This window comes from Anas acuta, chromosome 6 (assembly GCF_963932015.1).
Source record: "Anas acuta chromosome 6, bAnaAcu1.1, whole genome shotgun sequence".
Lineage (NCBI taxonomy): Eukaryota > Metazoa > Chordata > Aves > Anseriformes > Anatidae > Anas > Anas acuta.
The window spans coordinates 27,404,730-27,414,258 of record NC_088984.1 but is presented as its reverse complement, the minus strand read 5'-3'; positions in this window follow the sequence as shown (position 1 = coordinate 27,414,258).

Below are 9,529 nucleotides of genomic sequence, written 5' to 3'. Positions count from 1 at the left end.
AGAAAACAGGGCAAGTCCTCTTGATATCAAGAGGACCTCTTGAAACTGAGGTCCATGCCTCTGTCCCATGTGATGCATTAGTTTCACATTGTGTGGTGACTTGAGTAGTTTCTCCATCTGCAGCAACTGAATTTACTTAATGTTTTGACTAAATAACTGCCAGCACTTACAGGCTGAAAGGTGCATGTTCTATTGTAAAATATGATTGCTTGGTAATATAGATTTGTCCCAAGCAACATTAGTGTAATTCTAGGCTAAATAATTTTGCTATGAGAGTCTTGTTTTCAGTGACAGTACAACCTGGTCTTTTGCACAAATAGGAATTGTGGACCTATTATATTTTGTAGACTTTCAGGCTTGAAATTTTCAGCACACTGTGAAAATAGGAAGCTTGAGAAAATTGTCATGCTTTCCTAAGATGGCTGCTTACCTTGAAGACTTAAATGTATTTTCATTTTGGGTGATATTTCTGTACTGAAACAAGTCAGGATTTAGTGAGGGATCCAGGAATGAGATATCTAATTTGAAACTTAAAGAAGAAAAGGAAATGAAGGGTGGTTGTTTTTTTTTGTTTTTTTTCCTGTTTGTTTGTTTTTAGAGCCTGTAATGCACCTTGTATGCCTTTAAATTTCCCTATTTTTATTGCCTAATTTAGAATAAGTCTTCCCATTACAGCACTGAATACACTAACTCTTGATTTGCACTGCTGTTAGAAGAAGAATTTGTCCAAAATATGAAATATACGATCTAGAAGCAAAGGTAACTTTGTTTTCTTCATTGAGGTTTCAGGCTCTGCGTATAATCTTTTCTGTGTACGGTTTCCATTTAACCACAGTATGACATGTCCAAATTCTTATCTTGTAGGAAATTGATATACAAAAGAAGGCAAAAGTGTACTATGTTCATCTAAGAAGGTGAACTTAGTTAGGATTGTGCTTGAAAGACTGTACAAGTCATAAAGATGTAGAGGTGTATTTTATTTTCTCCTCTGATGTTTTTAATTTCTCCCCGTCATATTTCATCCTTAAGGAATTCAGTAATAGTCTCTTCCTATGTGTCTTGTTAATAAGCTGTCCAGCGGTGAGTAACATGCCTGGTTTCTGATAGCTTTCTCATCAACAGAAGTACAGGACTGTGCAGAAAGAACAGGTCAGGGGAAAATAGGCAGAACATCTGTGTTTTTAAAATCACCTGATAATCAGGTGGTCTCTGAGGTGAATTACTGTGCTGCAGCTGCTTGTTTTTCTCCGACAGCCTGCTGTAGAATGCTTGTTAACTTGGCATTATAAAGCTTAGTTTGAGTAAGCAGCCTGAGGAACTGAGAATGTCTGGAAAACTACTTATTTTGGTTTTACTGTAAATACTTCTGTCCTCTTTTCCAAATTTGAAAGTATCCTGTTTGTAGTTGATTTCTTATGGTAGCACGTAGTCATTTTTTCTGGACAGCACTGGCTTGCATCTGTGTGTGATATGGTGTTCCTTGCTCTTTTTTTTTTTTTTTTTTTTACTATGTTCTCTACGGTTTCTTAGGCTTCTTCTACAAGAACAAACAAACATCTAAACCCCAATATAAACAGAATAACCCTGTCATCTGCAAGTACTTGTTCCTCACATTCTAATCTCATCTGCAAATTATGAGTATGTTGAATAATACTGTTGCAAGTCCAGATTCACGGAATATTATTAGAATAAGTTGAGAATTGACTGCTTGTCCTCTTTAGCCAATTTTCTCATCGTTAATACATGGCAGAATTTTACTTCACTTCCTTTAGTTCTCTAGTTGTTTTCTCTCCTGGAAAACTTAACAATGAGTAAAGTAGGACAGTGGAATGTAACGTCTCTATCCATAAAATTGTTCAAAAAAATGCAGTATAACCTACTTTCAGGAAGAAAAGTTAATTTTGATAAGTTAGGAAGTTTTCATTTGGTTGTGTTACTGGATTTCAGATGGCATTTCTTATTAAATGAATGCATATTCTCATTTTAACAAGTTCAGAGCCTTTAGGAATTTTTCTCATGCTTTGAACTAACTAATTCTGCAAGAAGTGTAGAACTCATTTGTTGACCACTAAACAGAGGACACAGAGCTCTCTTTAGCTGTATAGAGACATTTTAAACCATAGTTAGATTCATCCTAATATTAGGTATGGCTGTAAGGTGTTAGCTAGCTGTTCCCCTCTTGTAAAAAGTTATCCTACATACACCCCTGACTACGAAGCATGTGAAAAATATGTGCTAGCTTCTCAGTTGGTGCAACTGAAATGATCTAGCCAGCTGAAACATTCCCTCCTGCATCAATTTGTATCGAATACGGGAACAATGTTAACATGTTTCAGTACAAAACTGTTGAGTTTTTTTTTTGAACCATCTGGGCTGCAGGTGAGGAAGAATGATTTCTAGATACTTCTTGATGCTGTCTACGTTAACGCTATGGTATTTGTTAACGTTGATATAATGCGAAAAATTGCTCTATCTGTAAAAAGGGTCTTCAGAGGGCCCTCTCTTCTGAAGAGAAGTAACACAAAATGTCAGAATAACTTGAGTATGTGTATTTAAAGCTTTTTTTTGTTGTTGTTTCCTGATTTTTTTTTTGCCTTGTTCTGGGCTTAGAAGATGAGAATCATCAAGCTTGCATATCTGCACGTTGTTTCTTCCTTGAACTTCTGTCTTTTTAACTTCTGAAATAACTCCAGGAATAAAAATAGGCCCTAGTTGGCAAAAACACTACTGGAGGAGCTGAAAATTAAAGCCAGCAGGCCAGAAGAAATTCCCAAACAAATGTGTATGCATGGGGTTAGTCAGCCCCATCATTATTTCTTAAAGAAATAATAATATATAAGTGGGTAGACAAAGTGTTTGCTGCGATATTGTTAAAGTTAATAAAGGTTATACCATAGTTGCAAAAATTTGGTGTTATATTTCAGAAAGTTCCTTTCAAAAGGATAATGAGAGATTTGACTTTGAATCTCCATTGTTTAAAATATCCTTTCAGCATGAAAATATTTTCCATTCCCATCAGTTTTCTTTTGTATCTGGCAAACATGGATATTTTTCCTGAACTTTAAGTGGAATGAAAAATCATTATTTTTGTTGGCTTGCATCTGTTGTAGCTTCCCCTCCAGTAAGACTGGCAGATTTATTTTTAGAGATGTTTTACCAGTATATATCTTGCATAGTTACTAGTGAAAGCAGATTTTATAAGAGTTTAAAAAAAAATAAAAGTTTAGTTCAGGGTCTGCTTGCATCATTTGAAAGTGAGCTATAAATGTCAGAGAATATAGTTTTGTAAATATGCAATAAGTTTTATTCCATGGTTAAAAAGCTATCTGCTTAGTGCTTTTGGCTTTCTCCATCTCTTTCTAATCCAGCTCCAAGGGGACTACTTGTGACATTCCAAACTGCTGAGCAGCTTTCCAACAGCTGCTATCAAAATAATAAAAACAAAACTGTTTGCCTTCTTCCCAAACATGGATTGGGTGAAAACAGAGACCATTTTTTTGTGTGCCAACCCTCACTGCTCCATTGCTGGTGTTGGGGTTTCACCTCTCTTGTACAGCTGTCCACTTAAGAAGAGGACCAAAGACAGTTACTTTGAAAGCCTCTAGAGGAGGAACAATAAATCATGGGCTTTGCAGTTCCAAGGCCTGGAAACAGCAATTCTGAGCCTCTGCATCTAGAGGGAAGTGCTTGGCATTTCTGGTGAGGCAGTCCAAGATACACAGCACTCATCCTGAACCACATCACTGTGGTGCTGGACCTTAAACTGTAGCATTCAAGCCTATACAAAAATTATCTTACATGCCTGTCAAGTGTTTAACAACTGAAGTTTTAATTTTCTTGTTCCTAGTAATTAAGTTAACCAGGTAAAATATTAAGCCTGTGATAAAATCTGTGTTTTATAATTATAAAAAACAACAACAGCAACAACAAAAAACATGTAATTGCATTTCTTTCTTTGTTAATGAGCTGTATCACTGAGGATGAAATTCATTCAGAAAGCAAGACCCTTTGTATGCAGTGGAATTGGTCCCGGTGCAAGGGAACCAAGAGTGTTCAGGTAGCTTGTGATATATGTAATGGGGACAAATTGAAACTGGTCAATGTACTTCTGGCATTTTTTTTTTTTTTTTTTTACCTGTTAGGTGACTGTTAATTTCTGAAATATTCAGTCAAATTTCTTGAAAGACGAAATTGCTGTACATTCACATGTACTGCCTATTCCAGTTTCAGTTGTGATAGAATTTTCTTTAATGAGACTAACCTGAACTGAGTAAGAAAGAATTGATCAGATAGTGCTTTGTGTGATACAAGATGTGTTGACATCTCAGTGACCTAACTGCTGTGCAGACAAGGAGAGCTTACATCTCCCTTCTGCTCATTTTGTATTTGCCCAACTCTATCCATTCCAGTGGAAATAAACCTGATTTCTTGTACTGATGTCATGGAAAGGAGATTGATACTTGGAAGGTATGTAACCCTGATTTTTATTTGGTAGATATAAATTAATGGACATGTCCTCGTTTACACACATGACAATCTACCAGCAATGGTAAATTTTAAAACTGTTATAATGTGAAAAAATAAGGTACTAATAATATAACTATTATTAAAAAGGAAGACTGCAAGCTGAAGGAAAAGATTGGTAATTGGCAAACTGTCTTATTGTTGCTTTATTTTTTTTAATTCTATGAAGCAGATGTTTTCCTTCTAATAAAACATGTACAGAACATTTGACTTTTTCGTGACTCCAGCTTTTTTTTTGTGCTTGCTTATTGAGATTCCTTGGAACATCATCTTTCCTCTGTCCATATTCCCCAGTTGGGTTGTTTAAGGGAGACTTCTGTAACAACTAAGGAAAACTAATGTTAGGAACATGTTGACCTATTATTTCATTTGTCCAATTCATTGACTTGTACAGTGAAAGCCGTTTAATAATAATGTTCTTCTAACTGTTTTTAAATATAATTTCAGTAGCATGTTTAGAAATTTACAGAAGTTCTGGTTATGTATAACACTGTGACTGGTTATATTTCTGCAGGAAGATGACAATATACCAAAATTTTGGTTGCACTTAGGAAGAAGATTGCATTTCTAAGTTACAGTGCTGTATAATCATTTACTAATTTCAATACATTAGTTAACTTCATGAGAAATTGTATTAATTCTATAAAAAAAAAACACTTTATACATGGATCTCTAATATACAATATGTCTGGAGATTTAAAAGGAAAACTTCAGGGAGATGAAGGGCAAATATTGCATGCTTTATGGATTGGCATATGAACATAGGGAATGACTTTGAACATACTGAACACATTTCAGTTGTTTAATTCTAGGTAAGTGATTGTTCTCCTGGTTTGAAACTTGGTGTCTGTAAGAAATCCCTTGTCTTAGTACAAAAGGAATTTACCTCCTGTGCAACAGAATAATATGGATGCAAGTCCATAAGTTGCTCAAGGATTTTGAATGTGAGCTGAGCTATTTTGCAGAAATATAGAAAAGTTACTTAGAGGGACATAGAGGTCATTGAACACATTTAAAGTTTTCTGCTATTTGCACTATTGTTTAACTATCTGGTTCTGTACTGTCTGGATTCCAAACAGTTGGCTTTCTATTCAATTTACTATAAAAAAAAAAAAGAAGGTATGGGATCTCAAGCTTGAAAGGCTTAACCAATTCTTACAGACATTTCTTCAAAAAGCCTTATATATTCTAAAACTGGAAGGCTCAATACTGAGCATACAGTAGTTTTGTCCAGATAATTACGCTTGTGACTTTGGATAGAAGGAAAATTGGAAGATTCAAGGGTGAATGAGCATGCTCTTTTATTTGCTTGGAGGAGGACGAGGAATAGGGCTCAGTCTTATTCTGTCTCCGAGTATACTTTTCAGAATACTTCAGCTTTGATTTTTCAAGCTCAAAAGAAATTTTAATATACTTAAATAACCATATTTGCTCTTCTTGTTTTGAAAAGAATGACTGAAAGATGCAAGACTGCTGTTACGAAGTGGTTGTTCCGGACGAAAGACATACCTGAATGTCAGGAAGCTTATAAAAAGCAGGCAGTCTGAGCCTACCATCCTAAATTCTATGCTCAGTCATAGAAGATGGGGGAAGGCAGATGAGCGGGAGAGATTTTGGTGCTACTGTAGACACCTGATTGACTGCCAGGGAATGTGAAAACAAATTATACTTACTGGCTTAAAGTAGGTTCACCTTGTAATAGATGCCCCTTTGGTGTCTCAAACTTATCCTTGGTAGTCCTTACTTGCATCTGTATCTAAATCCCACATCAATTGAACAACTGATGGACAAAAATTTAGAAATACTGAATATTAATAATTTCTTCACTTCCTAAAGGTGAAAATATATTCAAGAGATGAAAGTAATATTGTACAGTGTCCTAGCAATAGATGTGTAATTTTGACTTCCATTTTCTTTTACAGAATTTTAACTTTGTGTGCTTTGAGTATAACTAGTGTCATTCTGAAGGAGAGTGTTTCAGACAAAAAACAATTACGTTTGCCCTCACCCTTTTGATTGCTCAGTAAAAGTACTTAAGAGCAGTCGCTGGAGAGATGGAAGATGGAGATACTTTTGGAAGACAAGCATCTATCTAAACAAGTATGAAAGTTGTTTCATGTTTCCTTTTTCATATGCTGACTTTGTGGTGTTAAGTGCATTTTTCTGCTTTAATAACAAATACAGGGAACAATAGTTTTTTGTTCCCCAGGTGTGGAGTGAGTTCTTAAGCTTTTGTTTTGTTTTATGAGCCTGCTCATGAGATGCTGTAGCTAAAAAATGTACAAAGATTACTTGTTTTTGTCTCTACTTAACTCACGGTGAACTGCAGAAGTACTTGTTGGCAACCAGTACGTTGTCAACTGTAGACAGTGCTTGTATGGATATGTAATGTACTTTTTGGAATTCCCCATTTGCTTGCAATTGTCAGGATACAGCTCCTGGGATTTATCTTCTAGCCACAGCAGTGCTCCTCTCTATTTAATGCAAGCTTGGTCCAAATGGCATCATATACATAGCTTTGAAGCTGATTTTTGGTAGGTCATGCCCAAGTTGAGACAAGGCCAGTCTGAAGGTAAGAAATGGGGGGGGAATAAAATATGTAAGAGCCCAAGTAAGCAAAATGTTTTGGGGAAAAACTGGGAAAAGAGAGCTTATTGTAACTACAGTATAGTTACATTTTTAGTGTTCATGTTTCTCAGCGCTTGCATGTGCTGCCCTTCATTGCCTTCTTATCACATGACAAAAAACATGTACCAACAAATAAATATACAGTAGTAATAAATGCTGAGCTATGAGTTGGTACATGAAGTTGATTTATTGATATGTCCCAAAAATTTAGAAGTACCAGTGATGCGTGTTTTATGAAAGCAACCCTGATTTACAGCAATAATAGGAAACTGTTGGCATGCTCATGGCCTACAGTGTACCCAAACACTGCAAATGCACAGCTTAGGCAATGCCCATTTTTCCTCTCTACCTTCTGTGTTAAGAAGCAGAGTAAACCTCTGGGAATATGAAGGGTTAAGGTACTTTTTTTTTTTTTTTTTAATTTCCTAACATTCTGAATATAAATAGAATTAAAATGTCATATAGTAATAATAAATCTTTCCAACTTTCAAGTCAAGCAGACAAGTGGTTGAAGGATCTAGTTTTGATAGCAAGATGTTTGTCTATGTACCCAGCAGCAGCATTGAACTCACCTTCAATCTGTTGGCTGAAAATGTCCAATAATAGTTTCAGTGTGTAACAAACAACAGATATTACTCATTGTGGCTCAAGCACTTTAGCAGTAAGCTTCCTTCTACGAAATTGTGCAGGGCTTTGCTAAGTGCTAACATATCAGTCTGAAATTATGAATTGGTTTTATTACAGGATGTGTTTATATTAATGCTCTGTCTAAAGCAGACGTGAACCTTATCTAAACAGGAGAAGGATGTATGGGAAGGGAATAGACCAGGCACATAGCCTAAAGAACATAAGCCGGTGGGGAAGAGAGAGGTGTTTAGAGCTACCTGTTATCACTACTTTACATACATCAGAGCTTAGGAAAGTGGTTTTCTATTCAGGGATAAAATAGCTGTCACTTCTGACACATGTCCCTTCCAGTATCTTTTTACCAAGTACATGCATGTTCTCTGAATTACATCTTTTATTGAATTAAAAGCAGTGAATGTAAAGTGAATGGGGAATATTAAAAATGATAAAGCTGAAAACCTTTGCTAGGCAGAAGTAAAGAGGATCTTACCCTTGACATCCATCCCTTTTCCAGCTTCACTTGTATTCTGCTCTGCCTGAAACATTGTAAGAGTTTTAGCTTTTCTTCCTCAGGTATGGCTATAAAAAGAAGTAATTGAAAAATAATGTGTGACAATTCCAATTTATTGACTTTTTATTATGGGCGCTTTGGGGGTGGCAAAACAAGCACATTATTCAAACTGATAAGATTAATAAAAAGGCCTTCAGATTTTGACAACGTTTGTGGTTAGAAGTGGTGTATGTGGAGTTGGGGGAGGAATTAATTAAAAAAAAAAAAGATGAGTCACTTATATCCAAGTCAGACTTCATGTGAAACTAATGGGGGTGTGGTGTGTGTGGATTGCTAAGGGATATATAGACATGCTACAAAGGAAGATCAAGTAGAATATTATACCATATTTATAAATGTGGTATTTGTTGCTAGTTTTCTACTTAAATGCCTTTAATTGAACTCTGGGGCTTAAGAAGGCATTCCTAGCAACGTAACATTTCCAGGAATTTTAAAAAGGGCAAGTTTTTTCTATTATTTTTCTTGAGACTTTTAAAAGCTTCAGAAAAATTGAAATACTGGCAATAATTATTTGTTTGTGGTACGGTATTGTGTTTTGTTCTCTGAGGATGAGAAATGTATTGTGTATAACATAGCAAACAAATGACTAAGCATATTTATGAGGGAAGTGCATATCCTTTATTTTAGAATAGTAGAAATTATACTTGGTGTTAAAGATGTAACTGTAATTAGTTCTAAGATAACTATATGTATATAATTCAAAAAGCTGAAGACATGAGTGAACATAGAATCATAGAATGGAATGGGTTGGAAGGGACCTTAAAGATCACCTTGTCTAATCCCCTTGCATTAAAAAGGACAAAAGTAAGAAAAGCCACAAACAGTAATAAATTTGTCACTGCATATAGTACCATAAAGTCCCTATCAGTACGGGCCGCCCAGGGAGGTTGTGGAGTCTCCTTCTATGGAGATATTTAAGGCCTGTCTGGACACCTACCTGGGCAGCCTGCTCTAGGGAACTTGCTTTGGCAGGGGGGTTGGACATGATCATCTCTTGAGGTTCCTTCTAACCCCTACAATTCTGTGATTCATCGGTAGTCTTCGAGATCTCTGTAGGCCATCTGAAAGGAACAAAAAACTTTCAGAAAGAAATGTCAATTGTTTTATGAACAGTATAAGTTGAAACTACAACATCAAATTATATGAGCATACAATAAACCACATGCATTTAAAATTTAA